Source organism: Amphiprion ocellaris, chromosome 1, assembly GCF_022539595.1.
Source record: "Amphiprion ocellaris isolate individual 3 ecotype Okinawa chromosome 1, ASM2253959v1, whole genome shotgun sequence".
Lineage (NCBI taxonomy): Eukaryota > Metazoa > Chordata > Actinopteri > Pomacentridae > Amphiprion > Amphiprion ocellaris.
In genome coordinates this window covers 12,238,932-12,259,080 of record NC_072766.1, presented here as the reverse complement: position 1 = coordinate 12,259,080, position 20,149 = coordinate 12,238,932, and the positions used below count along the sequence as shown (strand labels likewise).

The window sequence follows — 20,149 nt, the reverse complement described above, 5'->3', positions numbered from 1 at the left end:
ATGTACGATCTCTGGGGTAATGACATTAACATTTGAAGCAATCAGCACTTTGAGGCTCCACACAGAGTGCATGTGTTCTACTTTATGCTGGTGTTCATGCGAAAAGATTTCTGAACCAGCTGGAGTTTTGTGGTCCTCCCCGTTGGTCATTGGGTTGCAGGCCTGGTTCAGTCAGAGGTGATTGAATAGAAATATTGTTTTTTTTCTTTTTTTGGAGGGGTGGGGGGCATACTGATGAAAGGTTGATTGATATGGTGTCAGGCGCTCTGTGATGGATTAAATTGTGTGTGCAGACGTTGTGGCCCTGGCCAGTCATGGCTGTTGCTGCCTTTTCCGCCAGCCACTGCTGCGGCAGCTTTAAGAAAATTTGATTTTCGCAGCTCAGAAACACACGGCAGCCCCTTTCTCTCCGCTGCCTGACTTCCATTTAGTTTGAGAGTGCACAAGTGATTCTTTATTGGATGAAATCTGCGCCGGATTGGATAAAGTGTTAGAGCGCTGAGCCATCTATCACTATCACCGCCCCAGCTCCAGTTTCATTTTAAAAGAAAAGAATGAAAGCAGAAAAAACAGAAAGAAGAAGAAGAAAAACAGACAGCCATAGGATGTTGGAGATTTGAAAATTAACTGTGGCAAGGAAAAAAAAGATCTATCCTCCAACCACTAAGCCTGTTTCCTCTGTTGGAGGATACCAAGCTTTTCTCTGTAGAGATGCCCCCGTGACTCACTAGTCTCTCAAGCTCTCCTGTCTCTCTGCTCTCATAATGTCTGCTGACCAGCTCAAGCCCACACCCGTTCGCACCCTGCTCTTTATGTCTAGCTCATTTAACATAGCACTTTGCTTTTTTTTCTCTCCGTATGTGGTCCTCACCACTGCAACATCTTGTGTTTACTGTTGTATGGGCAATTACTTTAGTATCAGGGACTGAAACGACCAAAAGAAGTATCATGCAGGATGAGCTTTTTACTGCATGTCAGTAGTTTCTCACTACTGAATGATTACTACACAATACAGTATAAAAGTGTGCAGCGAAACTGTAGCATTTATTTTATTAAAGGAGCTGATGCAGTGATAACATATGGAGATGCTTTCTAATTAGTTTTATGATATTTAATTTTGTTCTCATAGTCTATGTACAGCTTTAAAAGACTGGGTTCATTTATTCACTACATTGTGTAAGTTAGGCTGTCTTTTGTGCTTGCCGGTGGTTTCAAAGTTGTTGTTTTTCATTGTTGTGTTTTTTCACAGCCAAAAAGGCATAAATGCATTCATATTCACTAAAAGCACCTGTTGACAATAAAAGTGAGTGTTTTGCTTATGAATGTTACCTTTGCACGGCCCTGACAGAGCAAACAGCAATGTTCCAGAGTCTCTGATCTCGCATGCATGCCTGCTGAAACACGGTTAGGCCAACTCATCAGTCCTGTATCCGTGGTCGACCCCAGGCCAGCCCAGCGCGGCTCAGTCTAGACCTGTGAATTAGTCAGGCTTGTTTGTTTGCTCACTTCTGACCATCTTTCTTCCATTCATTTTTAAACACCATTCCTTATGTCCCCCTGTCTGTCCATTAGTGCTTTGCTGTATAAAGCAAATGGCCATGAATTTACCTCAAGGCGATGCAGACAAGAGCTTCGGAAGGACGGAAGAGGGGAAAAAAGAGCTGGGGGAAAAAGGCGGCAAAAATTGTGAAACTCCTATGTATTTCATTTCGTCTTACATAATTCATTTTGAAATGCATCTTGGATGATGTAAATCTGTTCAGAGGCACCCTCTATTCCAAGCCTTTACCCTTAAATGTCTCAGTGGTTGGAGTGTCCTGAGGCAGTTTGGACCCACCAGCCTTCCCCACCCCCAGCCTTAATAAATCATTATGGTGCAGAGCCGCACTTATCAAGCTGGTCAGAGACCTCTAATGAGCGCAGGGACCACGACTCTGCACAGCCCCAGAAATATTTTATTAAGAGCACATTTAAACACACACTACTCAGGATGTATGACCACATTGGTGAGCTCCCTGTATTGCATCTGTATCATAAAAAGCAGGCCTGAGACTGCAGGCTGAACGGGAGATCCATACTTTAAGCTGTCCACTGTCATGCAGCTAACTCTGTCCTCCAGTCTGACTTGTCCACTAGCCAACACTGAGCGTCCTCCATGGAACGCTTGGATTATTTCCTGGCTCCCAATGGCTCCTATGGGGCCTTGTGACCTTTACTCTCATGCTCTAGTTATGATTGGCCATCAGAGAAGAGACCATACTCGCCAGTCAGACTTAAGTCGTCACCCTGAATAATGGTCCTCAGCTTCTCTATGTCTATTGTCTGCTTTATGTGCGAGATTGAACAGGCAGAATTATGAAAATCTACATGCTTCTTTGAGGCGAACCTTTACCAAGATACCATTCATGTCAGAGTATGAAGATTTTTCCTTTAAATGAACCGCTGGACCCACTGATTTCATTATTCTTTGGAAGTAAATTTTATGCCAATCAAGTAGCTCGGTGGTCTCCATATTTCAAGATGAATTAATTGGTGAAGGCAGATGCTCTGCTGTTACACTGAAACGAGCCACAAGTCTAAATAGCGTCTACAGAAGAAATACTTTGTTTTGAACATCGCTTAACAATCTTACTCTCTACGACAGCTTTGTCAAATGAGACACTTTTGTGATTGACAGAATTGTGGCTTATAATGTGTGAGTGAAGGTGCTACTGTTGTATCTTTAAAAAAAGCCCATGTGTTTCACCTCATGTATTTTTTCCTAATGAATTAATGCAATTGAACTAGTGTGTGAGGCATTTTGAGGTAAAATAAGAAATAGAAAGAGATCATATCACAGGTTAAGGCCAGTCTCTTTGATACAGGCAGACTATCATTAAAGAAATTCTCAGGCTCTCAGCCATGAATCCACCATTCAGAAACACCTGACCCAGGATAATGGCAAGTACATTGTTAATGCATCATTTTTTTAATAAGTTGGAAAATTGCTTAGACCGCTGAACAAAGTCAGGATGAGCAAGGACTCACTGACAGTAATAATAAAAGGTAAGAAAGCCTTTCTTTTACATTCTTTTTAAGTTTTCAACATCCAAGACTGAAGAAAACTAGTACGAAAAAAAATCATTACGCAGTTGTTTCATCTGACTCTTTTCTTCCCCGGCACAGAAACACCGGGCTGATTAAAGATGACTAAAACCTAAAACCGACCAAGCTACGTACTTCTTCTCTTTCCTGCTCTCTGCAACTTTTATTTTTAATGGAAAATCGGCCCTGAGCTCGTTTACTCAGGAACAGAGGGATATAAATGTTTTAAAATTTAAGCAAAAAAGAAAAAGAAAGGGAAGAAAATGGAATGGAAGGAGGAAAGGATAGGTAATATGAGAAAGATTTTAATCTTAATAATTCATAAAGCAGTCCTTCAATCCCCTTTTTTCTCTCTGCTGACTGGTGTTTGATGAAGATACAAGCTTTCCCTCTGCTGGGCTCGAGCAAGGTAAATGTTGTGCAGTGTAGATAGGCCTCCGATAAGGCCAATATATGAGACACTTACCAGGGGGAGTGGGAAAACGGCATTACCTAGACAGAACGTAGGGGAGAAGTACAGAGCAGGACTGGATCAGAAACAAGGTTAGAATGGTAGGACGGACCCTGAGGGAAACCAGGCAAGACAACAAGTCAGACTGACGGTAGCAGCGAGGGTCACAGGGTCAGTGAAAAGGTGGGACATGGATACTTAAAGCTCCAAGAAGCTCTGTTTGCTTATACAGAAAATCTTTTGAAAGGCGTTGGAAACTAAAATACCACTGATTTTGTTGGTAAGGCTTTGCATTTTACCAGAGGCTTTATATTTTTTCTTAAACAGTAGCTACCTATTGTAAATGGCAGGATCGATACAGTCAGTAATTCAGAGATCTGTGTTTTTCATTGATCATATGTCTCAGATGTCAAACAGCAATTTTGAACAGGAAAGATCTCGCGGTATTTTATATATTTTAAGCACAAATTGTGTAATTTTTGTTGGGGATTCACAATGAAATGTTTAGTGGTGTGTAAAAATATAAAAAAAAATGTACAGTCTTAGAGTGTGTACACAGAGAGAAAGGCAGAGATGAGGAGGAAGGAAGAAGGCTTTGCTGCTCTAAGGTAGAGTCCTCTGATCTCCTTTTAAGTTGTGGCCCAGCATGCTCAGCAACACAGCCAGTCAAACCTGCAGCCCTCCAGGGTTCAAGCTCTGCTCAAAGGGTTCTCCTCTCTGAGGCTCCTCTGCGTAACCGCCAGGCCACGGCTCATTTCCACCTCAGTGATCACACACACACTCCCAGGCCAAGACTCGCATGTTGACACTGTGTTTGAGGAAGCGTTCTGTGATAATGTCCCAGTATTGATCAGCTATCTGTGATGATAGCTGTTGGGAAAGCGACCTGAATTTAATCTGGAACGATTGTTAATACTGGTTGCTGGATAGGTGGCCCAGCCTATGGTCTGCTGGAGTGGGGGTGAGGGTGCTGGGTCTAGGGTTCACCAAAGGTGAGGGGCCCTCCTTTCCATCTGTAGTCATGGGAGTCAAGTTCAGCCAGAGGGTCTATGGGGGACTGGAGGTCTGGACGCCATGTCCATCTGGATCAATCTGCATACAGAGGCCAGCTGACTGAGACAGCCCCTCCTGGTTAGTGACACGAGAAGATGGCTGAAGGGGACGGTTGATTTGGGAAATGTGATTTTTCTAAGCAGTAGAGGACTGAACTGCTAGCCTTTATATTTGCTTAATGCAATGCAAATTGATTTTCAACATCACCATCACTGCTTATATCTCACTGGTTCATGTTTATGTGACTTAACAAAATGTATGTAATGGAAGGATGCGGTCAGTAATTATTTTATTTTAATAAATGACACTAAAATAAAGTGACACTAAACCTTCAACTTGGAAATGTAAAGACACAATTATAGAAAGTGAAAGCATTTTTTTTTTAAAGCACATTTGAATATAAATGTCATTTATACAATTTTTGCTCCTGGGGTGGACCCTGACATTTGTTTGTTAGTAGATGTCCTGCATTTGTGAGTGTGTGTATGTGTGTGTGTGTATATATATAAGGCATTCATGAGATTAGTGTGAACCTTGTCCTCCCTGAAGGTGCAAAGGCCAGACACTCTGCCGCTGCTCATATGCATCTCTTTTATTGTCTATTGTGTGTAATCACAGTCCTCTCGCTTCTCGGTGCCAGACTTTTGACCCCTTTTATTTTGCTGTCCATTTTCAGCTGCTCCGCAACATAACAGGCATTAGACTGCTGAACAGATGTGCAGGGGGGCAGTCAGCGAATGCTAATGAAGGCTGCTGAAACACAAAATCCTTAGAAGGGGTCGCAGAGTGAGAAAAAGTAGTAAAAGGCATGTTGAGTCCGGTTTTAGTGAAATGATAGATTTATTTATTTTTGAAAGAGAAGCTTGAATTATGGCTGACACCCACATGTCAGCCTGCGAGTCCGAGGCCACGCGTGTGTCGGTGCTCGTCGGCGTGTGCACGTGCGCATCGCTAACATGCAAGCGTGCGCGTCGTGGCCATCCGTGTGCATGCGTGTCCCCGGGCTAGACAAAGCACGCTACTCCTTTGGCAGTTCCCCCCTTGTCAGTGCAGAGGCCTCAGTGTGCGAGTGTGTGATCAATCTCACGTGGACCAGTCATGGTGTCAGGGCAGCAGTGGATCTGACTCTCCCTCTCTCTCCCTCTCTCTCTCTCCCTCTCATCTCTCCTCGTCTCCCGTTTCTCTTCCTCTTTCTCTCTTGCTCCTATCCATCCTTTTCCCTTTGACTGTGGGACAGTAGGAATGCCAGGTCAGAAGCGAGCCCGTAGAGCGCCCATCTTTCTAGAGGATAATTAATGCATGCCAGGCTGGAGGGCTGATCCGGCCACCACACCACCCCGACCAGGTACCTGTGCCTTCCTTTTCTGTGCGGCTGCCCTGCTCTGTTTCACTTTCTCAACTGAGCTTTGCTGACTGACTGATTTGCTGACTAGCACTCACTCATGCTTTCACTTTTTCACACTGTCTCTTTCTCTCCCTCCCTCTCTCTCTCTCCCCCCTCCTCTCTCCCTCCCTCACCCTCTCTCTCCCTCTCCCGCACTCACACACATACTGTACACAAGGCGATACTCAAGTGCATGCATTCCCATTACCGAGTAACTTTTAATAGTATTTGCTGGAATGAGAATAGCTCAGTTTCCCGCTACATTGTGTGGGTTTACAGGTTTACAGGTGTAGAGTTGGAGAGACACATTTTATGCTCTGAGGTGGCAAATGTCATGTTTTTGATGTTGAAGTGGGTTGTCTTTACTGCTCTGGGCTGTACTAGGTGCTTCTACACCTCTGATCGCCTCTGATCGACTTTCACAAAGGTTACAGCTTCTCTCTTTTCTGTGATTTTGTGTATTTGATGTGTTCTTCCTCGCTGAGATAAAAAAAACAAAATATGTGGCAAACTGTGATGATTCTGAAGCAGTTAAATCCGTCTGACGGCTTCTCAACATTGTTACTTTTTACCCCGAAGTGGTTACTGAAATGTTGCACTTTTTAAAAAATCAAAAACCATACAAAGAAGATGAGAATATGTTCCTCTATATTTTCTTAAAGTAATGGTTAATAAACTTGCAAAACTGATGTCAAACACTTTTACTACATTTCTAATTTATTTCTTGTGTTTCGCTTTATTAATGACACAATCTTAGTGTGATTATTAATATATTTGGCTTATTGTCATTGTAAAATCACTAGTTTAAAACATATCTATCAAATTCACATAACTTAGTAAAAGAATATAATATAGTTTTCTTCAAAAGTCCCTTTTTTCTTGCCCATTAGTTTGGACTGACAGACTGGATCAACTTTCAGAATCCTGTAGGCATGTAGGCAATCAACTACTTCACAGATTTGAGGGCAGAGGCAAAGGTGTTTCCTGTAAATGTCACTCTCATTTTTAGATGAAGAGATATTTTTTGAAAGGGTCAGCGGAAGAATTTCTGGTAGGCACTGCTGTGGGAGCTTTGAGAAGGGGCTAATTTGGAGAGCACATGACATGTCTTTCAAAAATCTTTTTTTGTAATTTTTTAAATTTCATTGCTGCTGCTCAAAAACTGGCCTCTTGTATGGTGTTGTGTTGTAATACATCTTCAAATACATTAGCATTCCATTTATTAGATGATGCTAGGTAACCCATTTAGAAGTTGTTTTAAACTGAATTTACACGTACATCCACCAGTCCAAAAGGTTAATGGCTGACAAATTAACCCCTGCAGCATTATCTTACAAATGGTCTGCAGCATATGATAACCTATAATCAATATCGCCAATTATGTGTCAGACAGAGGCTATTGGCCGTGACCTGTGTCTCATGAAGAGACTTTTTGAGGAAACAGGATCTCTTCCACTATGCAGATGCAGGATATCTCCCATGCTGATGTCATTAGAGACACCTGGGACCACCTATCACCCACTGACTGCATCTATTCATCTGACTGTGTTGCTTCATAACCTTCTACTCAGCCTTTTTCCCTTCATCTCCCCATCTTCCTCTTCTTTACATCGCCTCTATTTTTAGTCATTTTCTTCTTTCTACTTTTCATCCTTCTTTCTGTCTCCCACTTTTTAAAAAAACTGTCAATCTGTCTTTAATTTTTAGTTTAAAATATAAAAGTTTAGGTGCCTCCTCAGAATGTAAAAGCATAAAATTATTTCATCTCATTCATCTTTTCACATGATATGAAATGTTTAGACTGAACTTCTGTGAGTAGATAACATAGTTTTATCCCTCAAAATAGCTACAGCATTTTGTTTTTCAATTCAATTTTTTAACCCTACAATGCTTTGATGGTCATCTTTATATTTAGAAAAATGTCTGAGAGAGATATATGTGCATATTATGCATACATAATTTAAAGAAAAAAAAGGGTTCCATGAAAAATATCTGAAAAGCTGCATGCACGTGTGAGCATCTTCTCTGGAATGATTTGACTTTTGATGCTATAAACTTGGCATCTCATGTCCAAAATCAGGTTAATCTGTTAGAACACCTGAACTTCTCCTGATATTAAATTAAAAGAAAATTATTTTAAAATGTTTAATCTCTGAGTGCATATAATGACAGTGACAGTATCTTCAGTATTTCTTATTTTGCTGTGCAGGCCATCCCATAACTCCAGGTGTAATATTAGAATTAATTAATTTGCAGTGACCAAAGACATATATATAAACACAAAAAAATCATGTATTGCAACTTTTACCTCATGATTTCCAAGCAGGTGTGAGATAACTTTCAGATCATTTATTAAATTGAGTGTATTTTATTTTGAAGTTTACACGTATTAATTAAACCGAGCTGAGTCTAAATTACACTCACTGCCACCACTGCATTGTTAGAATTTGTTCATTTTTGCATTCAAATGAATATTAAAATGGAAAAAAATGGATGTGATTTAAGCTTTCTTCCTGCTTAATATAACGAAATAAAAAAACTTCAGTAAGCCTCTCAGCCTCACGACACAAAAGTGCAACTTTTTTTTTTAACCTTCAAAAAATTAAAGATGACTGATTTTCAGTCTCTATCTAAATAATTTAAATAGCAAGCCAGGTATATGAGTAATAATAATATATTTATGAATTGCGCGATGGGAGACTGAAAGCAAATTATAAATGCGTTGTTTTTGCGCTAAGTTGGTAAATTCCAGAGATGAAATAAATGTTTATTTCTGACAAATGTTTACACTCATAACAATAATAATAATAATAATAATAATAATAATAATAATAATAATAATAATAATAATAATAATAATAATGGCGATGATGCGACAATTTTAAAGCAGTTTTGTTATTTTGCTTCTGCATTTTAACTGGAACATTTGGGTCAGACAGAGCTCGTCCAGACGGCAGGCTGCTGTCTGTCCTCCCTCCTCCGTTAATGGTCACTGGCTGCAGAGACCTTGAACTTCACCGCTGCTGGTTGGAGGTTGAAATGCGGGGGGCAGCTGAGAGCCATATGCCTCCCAGTGACTGCCGCTGCTGCTGCATCCAGCGCACACTGGCTGATGCTCACCGGCTCCTCCACCGAGGACAGACGCCCACCCGCTCTCTGGCTCCTGGATATTTCCCTCTAAAAACAATGATTTTTGTATACATTTGTGCAATTCTTTTGACATGAATCTGTCGCGATTAGGAATTTTTTATGCTGTGCTCCCCTGATTCATTCAGTCACTCGTCACTGGGCTGCTGGCTTCCAGAAGTCATTTCCTTAAGAAATCAAACCTGAAATTGATTTAAGAAAAAAAAGCATATATTTTCAGCACTTTATTTATTTCTTAATTTTTTCTTCCTGTGCTAAAAAGGCCTCATGCTTACATAACAGAGTCAGCATGCAGATGGTTTCAGCTGTCGGGGCCTATTCCGCCTAGAATAAGGTTTAAGTGAAGTGCAGCGTTCAAAACAAAAGGAGGGTGAACTCAGGGTGGGTTTAACCCCTCCTCTCACCTCCACCACCACCTCCTCAGCCTGCACCCAAACCCTCTCTCTGCTGTCCAGACCTGCCTCACATTAAGGCCCCTCATGGATAGGATGGCACCGAGAGTGGGCTGATGGTTTACTGTAACCAACATAAATAGAAACACCAAGACAATTCATTATTTCTTTTTCTAAATGTCGTGAGGATGCTGCTTTCATCGTCCGTTTTCTTTCTTTTTTTCTTCTTCTTCTCCAAACACGGACTATTTTGTTTCATAAATGTTAATTGATTAATGATCAAACATTCTCGCGAGTAGATACACTTACATCCTGCATTGATGTTTCAGCTTTCTATTTTAGTTGCACATCAATTTTGGGGGGGCTATGTAAGACAACAGGCCCTATCCTCTGTACGATATGTCAGGTCTTTGCAGCATGATGTCATGTTTGAAATCCCTTTGGTCTCTGAATGACTGAAAGTAACTCTTAATAACGAGGAAATAAATAAACATTATTATTCCTCTCTTTCTGGGGGAGGAGCGGGGGTTGAGAGTGAGGTGAGGGATGAATAAGTGATGTTTAGAGTTGAAACTTGCAAACAAAGTCAGGCAGATAAAACGCCTGATTGTGGCAGATCCCAATGCTGCTCGTTTGTCTTTTCAAAGTAAAATAAATCGTGCGTAATAGCTAAATGCTGTTTATTACCTATATTTGCTTTTGGTGTTTACAGTTCTTTGAGAGATCTTTTTTTTTCTTCAATTTTTTAAGGTGACAAGCAAAACATAAACAGTGCTGCAAACTTAAATTACACTAAACCATCCAGGTGCATATGTAAATATTTAAATATGATTGTAAGTTAAATAATTTGCTGTGCTTTATTTAAATTATTTATTAATTTTTGTGTTGTAATTCAGGAAGATCATTTTGCTTTTTTAAAAAACAGTGATAAAATTATAAAAATGTTCAAAATTAGAGGTTTATGCCCACAAAATTACGGGTAGGACCACCGTGTTGCGCAATGTTGCCCCTAATTGGTGTATTCATACTAACAAGTGTCCTATTAGAATATAATGAATATTAAATAGACGGAATAAACTTGTCAGTTTCAATTGGATCACTCGCCAAATTCCTCAACAGTTGGCCCGGGAGGCAATTAATAGAAGCTATTACCCCGCGATAAAGCCTAATTAGCCCCGATTAGCGGCTGGAAAACGAGGAGGAGGGGTGGGGGGGCCGCTAATTGAAAAATCCTTCAGAAAAAGAAGGTTGTGCATTGTAGGCACGGGCTCCTTATAAGCAGCTCTCAGTGGTAAATACCATTCACATTCAAATGAGAGTGACAAAGTTTGGCACAGAAACAAGCACACGTCCGCCTCCCGGCCTCCCAGTCAGCCTTTAAAAAAAAAAAGAAGAAAGAAAGAAAGAAAAAGCGCTCCGCCTTTTGTTAACCTGACACGTGTTTAGAGGAGCGTTATATGGTTAATTCTGTAGGAGGATGTGGCACCGTGCCCGAAAAAACATAGAAGTAAAAAACCAAACGTGATGAAAGTAGAAGAAGAAAGCAAAAATTAAAATTATATGTATGTATGTATGTATATATATATATATATATATATATATATATATATATATATATATATATATATATATATATATATATATAGAAGTGGGGGTTTATCTGACATTAAAATGATCCAAAATGCGCACAGCCAGGCGCGCACACACACGAGCCAACAAAAGCACAGTAGAAGAATAATCTCATTGAAATAAAGAAGGGGAGTGTGTGTTAAGAATGGACTTTAAATGCGTTTAAGCTACAGTATAGAGAGCAGAGCCTTGCACCTGTCTCCCCTCTCGCTGGAGATTTGCACCCCTCCTGCTGCCGGCATTGAAGAGGAGCGTGTGTGTGTATGTGTATATGTGTGTATATGTGTGTGTGTGTGTGACCAGCCATGCATGTCATATTTTCGACCGAGACACGCACACACGCGCACTCCCTCCCTCACACACGCACACAAACGACGCCTTTCCTGCGGCATTTGTCTCTTTCTTGTGCATTACAGTGAATATGTGACCTAAATAACCATTTTATTGTCTGTTCCTCCTCTTAGACTTCTCATAAGAATAATCTGTAATATTGCACGGTTTGTTGCATCTCTTCCTCCCCCCCTCCTCCCTCCAACCCCTCCGTCCTTCTCCACGGTATAGTCTTCTTTGATGAGTGTGATATTAACATGATAAGAAGATGTCAATGAAAAGCTCTCTACCTGACTGAGCAGACGGCTCTGTGATATACTGGCTCTAATGTAATATTAATGCATGCGGGGCTTGTTTCTTATCAGGAAAGATCTCTCCAAAATTGTCCTCCACAGGGACCCACTTAGAGTGAAGCACACATAATAGAAATGATCACTCTTTTTTAGCCTGCATCTGAACGATAGCACTCCACTTTATGCAGTAAGTGACAAGAATTTGAAAAGCCTAGTTTATTTAGGCCTTGCATGTATTTTTTAGTGAACAGAAGCACGTTTTGGGGGTTAAATTTATAAGCGAAGTTTCAGTTTCTACTAGAAAAAAGATTTTATGATGATGATCAAAATAATGATAAATTAGAATAATAAATTAACCACATTACAACATCACATTTTCTTTTAAATTTATAATGTTGGCAGGAAAATCTGAGGTCAGGCAAAAAATGAATTCAGACAAATTAAAATTCACCCAAACATGTCACTAAGAAATGACTTAAATTTCAAATGAGATTAATTTTAAGTTAAAATTTTCTGTCATCTCTTTTGCCATGATTATTTTATAATAAATAAAAAGGCAATTTTGTGTCAGTTACAGTGGCATTTATGTTGGCCCATATTTACTATATTTGTATGTGTTTACTAATGTATGAAATCTTAATGGTTTGCCTGAGTAGCGCTGAAAAACAGGAATTATTTTTGCATATTGCCTGAATTAAATTCTGACTTCCGCTCAGGTCAGTTGAGATGTAGTCTAATGAATAATGTTGTCAGTTGTAAGTATTGATTGTGGGATTGCAAAGGAGTAAGTAAAATGGAGTGTTGATGCGTCTGCTCTGGGCTGCGCCCTGTGAACACAGAGGACCCGAGGATAATGAGGCATAATGCTGCCTGAGACAGGGCCTCCTGCTGAATAAATCCCAAATTATACCCCAAACCTAGTAAACATTCTCCTGGGGGCCACAAGGTCAAGTCCAAGACCTCTGACCCCAGAGAGTCTGGGTCTGGAGAGGAGGTGAGGTGAGGCAGGAGACTGAGCATGGCGGCTGCTGCTGCTGATGGCGAGGGAAGTGCCTGGGACCTGGTTGTTGTCTGTCCCTGCAGCCTGCTGTCCTCAGTCCTGCTCCTCCCCGCTTGATTTTAGCCAACACTCCATCTATTATTTAGCAGACTTATTAAAAGTTATTTCAGAGCCATCAGGTCCTGCCAGATGACCTGAGAAAGGGGCCTCCTGAGTGGCCAGATAGACTGGAAAATCCAAATGGACACAGTGGAACTGCTAAAACACACAGGCTCAAAACAAACAGAAAACACGGCCTGCATTATTAAGAGGCGCATTCACTATAGGAGAAAGAAGAGCTTTTCAATATTTCACAAGCGCAATCTCAAATATAGAAGAATGTTTAATTAGAGCAAACTTCTGCAGTGTGAGTAAGAGAAAACTAAAAGCATGAAACAGAGAGCAACATTCTAGCGATGCACTAAAATATGAAAAAATATAAGTGTTATATGGAAGCAAAATAATTTTATCATGTAAATAAGTACTATTTTAAAACTTGAGATTTTACTGCAATAAGAATGCATTTGAATAAATTTAAATTAAAGAAATTCACAAAAATATATATTTTTAAGCAGTACAATATTTGAAATTTTAATTCTAAGTATTTAATATTCTAAGTACATGGTGTTTTTCTTTTTTTCTCAGTATCTGTGAGTATCTAAATACTACGTCAGTAAACCATGAAATCTTGAAGGAAAAATGAAAGATTTTTATTTATAATCCCTTATGAATATTACTTGAATTTCACAACCTCTAAAAGCTGGACTCAATTCAGACGTACTGTCTTATCCTTAGGAGACTGACCTAACCTATGCCTTAACACAGCTTTTGCCTCGGCCTGTGCGTAGTTTTGAATATTCATATCTTTGTTGAAGAAGTGTGACATAACCTTTTCCCCCTTAATGAGATGTGTGCACATGCACTTCCCATCTGTGTCCAGAGAGGGCAGGGCTATCATGGGGAGTGGGGGGGTGTCTGGGTGGGTTTGGGGGGGTGAAAGGCGTATAGAGCAGGAGCTGGCCGAGGCGGAAAGGTCAGGAGAGGCAGGAGACAGACGGGCTGGCCGACTGCTAAAGCTTTGAACCTAACAGATGGTGAAGGTTAGGTGACGTCCCCTCGCCTGGCCTTTCCCCAGTAATTGAGGATAATTTGAGCACCAAAGAGAGCAGGCCTGTCCACTGTCAGGCCCAGAGAGGAGAGACGAGGTTAATATGAAAATGATTTTGCATTACGGCCGGCTTTGTGAGGCCGAGCGCAATCCTAATCCTGGCCTGAGGCAGCGGGAATGAAGAAGTGTCACCCTGGGTCCAGGCGCCACGCCACGCACATGAATACATCTCCAACCCATGGCCCTGTGCCCCCCATTAACCAGCACTCTGCCAGGACCGATTACACACTCCCACTCAGGAGCCAGGCAGGCTTTGGGGGCATTTTAGGGAAGCTTGGGAGTGAACTGACATCACCCCTTATCCCACAAGAACAAAAGAGGTGCAGAAAGGCCACGTGATATAAATGGGGATTTTTCACCTCTGTTACAGTAGCAGAGCGCATCACTCCCTCTTTGCAGCTACACTTGGATCAGGATCACTTTCTAGAAGTTGTAAAAATCTTCAAAATATATTTTCACTTTTGGATAAATAAAAAAAAAAACCTACAAATGATGTGACATTTTACAGTCAGTTGGATCATTTATGTCTCCTTAAACTATGGCACATTTTCAGAGAAACTCGAGATCTGTGAGTTGACTGGATTGACTGGACTTCCCCACAGCTCGAGCCTGTCAAGTTGCAACTGTGGGACCAATTCTGTCCAGAAAGTTGCCTCTTTGGTGTGATGAAGTCATTTACAACTATTGATCTAATAGTCAAACTGGGCATGTTAACCTGAAGAGCCTTGGAGGGAGTTTCTGGGAAAATGTAGGGTCCCCAGGGACCGTCTCATAAGCTCAAGCAAGACACAATAGACAGAGATGTAATTTAAAATGTAAGCTGTGGCCTGGGTCCTCTTGTAAGTCAGTATAGAGTTGCAGTCTTGCCAGAGCTTCCTGGATCTATTCTCGTTGTAAAAGTTTCATAGTAAACACAATGGCCGTTTTTGTTGAGCTGAAATATACTCCTAATTAAAACACTTCAAAATAGATCTTTAAATGTCTAATAAATGAAAACGGTGAAAGCCAAAAGTAAAAATTGCCTGAATTAAGATTAGCATTTTAATCGGAGAACTTCAGAAAGATATGACTCTTTGTCTGACAATATAGAACGCTCACACAGAAAGTCTTAGTATAAGAAGAACCAATGCAATATTTAGATATGTTAATGCTGTATTAATTTACTGTGAAAGGTTTCAAATATTCTTTCACACAGGGAGGTAGATACACACTTTTCTCTGTGTGTGTGTGTGTGTGTGTGTGTGAGTGAAGTAGCTGCTGTGCTGTAGAGCTGGGTGGCCCGTGGGCTCCCCCAGGTGTGGTCCAGATGAAGGGGTCTTTACCGGGGCGTCCCTGCTGCTGTGCCCTCTGCTTGTCCGTCTCGCTCCTCGTGAACGGCACGCTTTAAAGCGCCTCGGCCTGTGACCTCCTTCTGCAGCACAGCCTGTCTGAGCAGGGAAGGGACGCTCCGAGCCCTGGAGGACGGTTCTCGGTTATTACGACGGTCCCCATCTTTCTCTTCCTCTCTCTTTGACCTCCTTGCACATGAGAAACCCCCCCTGCAGAAGTTTGAGTGAATTGAAGCAAGTTCATGTACAGAACAGAGATGAATAATTATTTATTGGCTTCATTTACACCGCGGCTTTTGCTAAAGTATTGTAATCGTCCGAACAATGAAGGAGTTTGGTTCACTAGGCCAAAAAAAAGAGGTGCTCATCTTCTCCTCTCTGCCTCCATTTCTCTCTCTCTCTCTCTCTCTCTCTCTCTCTCTCTCTCTCTCCCCACCCCCTGTGCTTTATGGGGATTGGTCAGTTGTCAGGTCAGTTGTTCCCTCTGAGGAAGAAGGTTGAATAAAAATTATATACTGCTTTCCCAAACAATGGCTGAAGCAGCTGTCTTATGCAGCTTATAGGCCGTTTTCTCACCGACACACACGTGCACACACCAGCGGTGTGAGTGTATTTTTTTCGACTTTATTTCATAATGCAAGTCATATTTCAGTAAATAAAAAGAAGGAAGAAAAACAGGCAGTTATAATTGCACTTGTATGCTCTCTCACCAGGGGTGTATTTCTTTAACTTTTTTTCCCTTTTTTTGTTGTAGTTTGGAAATACTATTTTGCACGTGTTTTCTGTTTTACATTTGCAAGTTGAGGATCTTGGAAGAAGCAGTGGTATGACAGGGCTTTTCTACATTATTGTCTTCTGATTATTTGACTCTTTTTTGCTCCATTTGGAAAAATAACATTCATCATTCCTTTGACCTACAAGATCATGGCAGAAAGTATGTCTTTGAAAGGTAAAACAAAAAATCCACTTTTAAATAAGATCAATTGTAAACAAACCTAGGGCAACCCTTTGAAAAGCCCCGCCAAGAGATTTACCTTGCCCTGTGGCAAATAATATTTCTTGAACTGGGTTTAAATTTCAAGTGTCTTGGGTTTATAAAAACCCGGAACAAAAGAAAGCCAGTCTCTGAACAGCAAATATTATCTGCTGGTTGGGCAAGATGTCAAGATTGCCTTTTTGTTGTCTCAAATACAGGGCTAGATCTAGTGTCTGGCAAATCCCAGAATAAACCTCGGAATATATCCCTATTTACTTGAATTTAGTGGGATCACTGTAAAACCACATCTGCATGTACACTTTGAACTAACCTTTTTCTGTATGATTAATTTTCACAAGCTATATATTTTTAAGATTGCTTTCATCTTTGCTTTTTGTAAAAATAATCAACATTCAGTAACTTTTCTGTTATCCAGGAATCGTTAAAACTTGCTAGGCTCTGAATGATATTGTGTATCATTAAAATAACTATATTTTTTATGGTTTCCATTTATATTTATTTGATGATTGAATATAGAAAAAAGAGATTGCCTGCTATGCAATACCAGTCTTTCACGATGATAAACATTGCAATAACTAGTTACTGTTCCTTGGCAATAGCAGTACCAGGAAACAAAGTAATGTCCTTTTTCCCTTGATCTGTCTCATCCAGCCATGATGAAAGCATATGGGAATTTGTTATAGAGGCCTGGTGTGACAGCCATTACTCCTTAATATCTTGCAATCTTTTCACTTTCCCCTCTCCTTTCCCCCAAAATCCCCATTGCTGAGAAAACAGCGCTGCACCTCAGCATGCACGTTCCCACCTCTTCGTTCTTAATGCTGTGAAACATTTTGTTCTTTGTTTATGTTATTTTATCATAAAAAAAAGTGACTGCATCAGAGAGGGATGGCTAAGTAATCATAAAAAGAAAACTGCTGCAGCACCGTTGAGTCACTTTTCTTTTAATTGGATGCAGCTTTCCCGTGAACTTCACTGGCTGGATACAGAGAGGAACAGTACTGTCTGTAATTTGGTTTTCCTTTGTAGTGAGCCCTTGTCAGAGCCAAATAAACCCAGTGCAGCTCACCGACCGGGCAACCTTTCCCTGCAAACCATTGCACCCCAGCAAGAGAGCCTTCTCTGTCATCTGATGTTCCACTCTACTTAAAACAGAGCTGGGGGGTTAGAGTGTGGGGTGCAGGAAAAAAAAAGAAAAAAGGGAAAAAAAGCGAAAAGCCACAGCCCTGCTATCATCATTTTATTTTGATTTTTTTTTCATCCCATTCTTTAATCCCTCTGATGAAGTCTGGACAGGCAGAAGCATGCTCTCGCAGACAGCAATTTCACTTCACCATATGCGCCTCACACATCGGATGGCAGGGAGGAGAGGGGTCTGTCGGGAGCATAGCCAGGAGAAAGGAGAGAGGAAGAAAATACACGACATGAAATCCAGAATGGGCAGCAGTCGGGGCACACTGATACCCCGTGATGTTTTGTCTGCATCTTCCACTTCTGCTCCTTCAGCAACGTCACCCCATCATGCATTCTCCTTTACAGACGCGCACCGACCGAAGCCTGTCACAAATGATACTCGGCCTGTTGTAAATTATTAACACTTATGCAGGTAAACATACAAGCCAGGTACTCACACAAAAGGAGCCAGGTACCCGCACAAAATGGTGGTGCGCTTAGTGCTGCGTGGCCCCTCCCTGCGCTGAGAATGTGGTGCCGACACCCTGATCACATGATTAGAGAGGATGGAAAATAGCTGTGTGTCTACTGTGGTTGCCTTCACACTTCCCTGGTTTATTTGTCCGCCCAGAGGAGATGCCTTTAATATACAGTAGACAAGCATCAATTTGAGGCTGAAAAACAAACAGGAAGATGAATAATATTTATTCAGACATTCAAGTCGTAGTTTTGCAGAAATACTTTTGACTAAACCTGATTTGCGTATTTAATTTTTGGGATCAAAAATGTAAAAAAGATGTTTTAAATGTATGAAGTATGTATTGTGGATTAAATGGGATGTACATAGTCATAAACTTTTGGGTGTAAACAAACTACCACTGGATATTAAGAGCAACATCTTCTACAGAAGGAGATGCATGTCACTGTAAAGGGGACAGGAAGGAGAAGGGGAATAGGTGGAGGCTAAAATAATTAAATTTGGGTCAATAGACCTTGCCCAGTTACATACAAGGGGAGATCCATAAGCCTGCTTGTTCCTTGATCTGCTTGCATTTCCAGCACACTCTGTGCTGACCAAGCAGGTTGCTCCTTAAATCTCACACTTGCTTCCTATATACATAATATATCCATCTCATATCCTCTAGACCCGTTTACTCCCCCAGTGAAATATGTGTAGACCTCGGGAGGTATGCATTGCTTTCGTTCTTCAAAGGGCAGACTGGGGGGGAGCAGGCACTAGGTTACACTAAGGCCCTGATTGGGTAGTATGTAATTAAGGCTGCATTTGGCAGCTTTCAATTTTAGGTGAGAATTGAAGGGGAATTAGAGTGACCGTGTCTATTACTAAGCTTACCTGAGAGCTTCGGAGCATGTATCAGTTCTCTAAAGCTCACTCCCCGCTCATAGATTACTCCACAATGGGCTGGTGGGGCTCGCTGACACCGAGATGCTGCTGACATGATGGGCCGACATATTCGGAGTGACTTCGCCGATTCTACAGGGAGGAAAACAAACTACAACAAATTGACTTATTTTGATGATTAGGATTGATGATGATGCCCTGATTTCATTAAAAGATTAACTTACAGAGACAAAACACAGTGGACTAAGGCTCCCATCTGTTCCCAAAACAAGCCACTACTGGGAAACATTTTTCACAGTAACGCATCAGTATCGCTGCGTCCATGCCGAGTCGGACAGTGGCTCCAGTGAATCGTTTTAAATGTATTTTAAATGGCAGTAATAAGGCCTGCTGAGTGATTGATGTTGTCAGCAAAAAGCGTATACCTATGCAACCCTGGGCCCAGCAGGTGTAGATCAGCAGCACATTAGACAGACAGGGGAAATGTGGTACGCATGTGGCGATGTCTGGTAGAAGAGACATACATCAGCCATCCCTCAGCAGTGGCAATACAGTATGAACTGTAGGCACTGGAAGTGTGGTGAGAGGTCTGCCCAGGAGGATCTGTGTAATGCTCTTCATTTGCTGCAGGGAAAACTGAGACATCCCGGGATATTGATCCAGCTATTGACATCATTTGATGGTTTCTTTCAAGCATATTGTTAGGCTGCCAAGGAATGAGAGCCAAAGTGTCTGGGGGTGATCTCTCTGTCATCAGGGCAGCATGCGTGTAATGTAGAACATGCATATTCAAAGGTTACTCTTGTTCAGAAAAATTACCACACCCTGGCCCTGTGCTGCTCGGCTGCAACCTTTTCTGACCTCTCAGGCCCGGGAAAGCCTCCAGCTCTGCGAGACGTTTTTTTTTTGTAAATGGATTAAATATTAAATGTAACTTTTGGATAATTACGATGTGAAATCCAACAATTGAGTTGAACAGCTATTTGAATTACAGCGATGGGTAATTTCTTTCTGTTGAAAATCTAAATATTTTAGTCACCGCGCTGGTACTTTCCCTTGCACAGTGACAGACTGTTGCTATGTCCAGTCAGCTTTTGGGCAGTGGAGGCTGCCCTTGACTTTGAGCCGTTCCCAGGCTCTTGAGGCCTGTCAGGGGCTCCGGGGGACAGCTTTGTGTGACGCACAGAGAGCAGATGTTCCTCTGCATTTGTTGTGGCCAGTTTGGGATGCCGTCTCTGTCCAGACCTGACCCCTTGACCCCTTTAGGTTGATTAGCATGCTCCTGCAGTCGGGGTCAAAAAATACCAATCCCTCACAC

The 20,149-nt window shown here is 41.3% G+C and overlaps 1 protein-coding gene across 2 annotated transcripts in view; it reads left to right on the top strand.

The window, feature by feature from the left end:
• zfhx3b (zinc finger homeobox 3b) overlaps positions 1-20,149 on the top strand; it is a 289,722-nt gene that overhangs the window by 49,445 nt on the left and 220,128 nt on the right. Inside the window, exon 1 of one of the 2 annotated variants that reach the window (XM_055011438.1) lies at positions 5,845-5,933. The exons of the other annotated variant lie outside the window; for it this stretch is intronic. The gene's annotated coding sequence lies outside the window, so the exon portion shown is untranslated. Of the gene's footprint in view, positions 1-5,844; positions 5,934-20,149 lie in introns of those variants that run through there. 2 annotated transcript variants of the gene reach the window in all.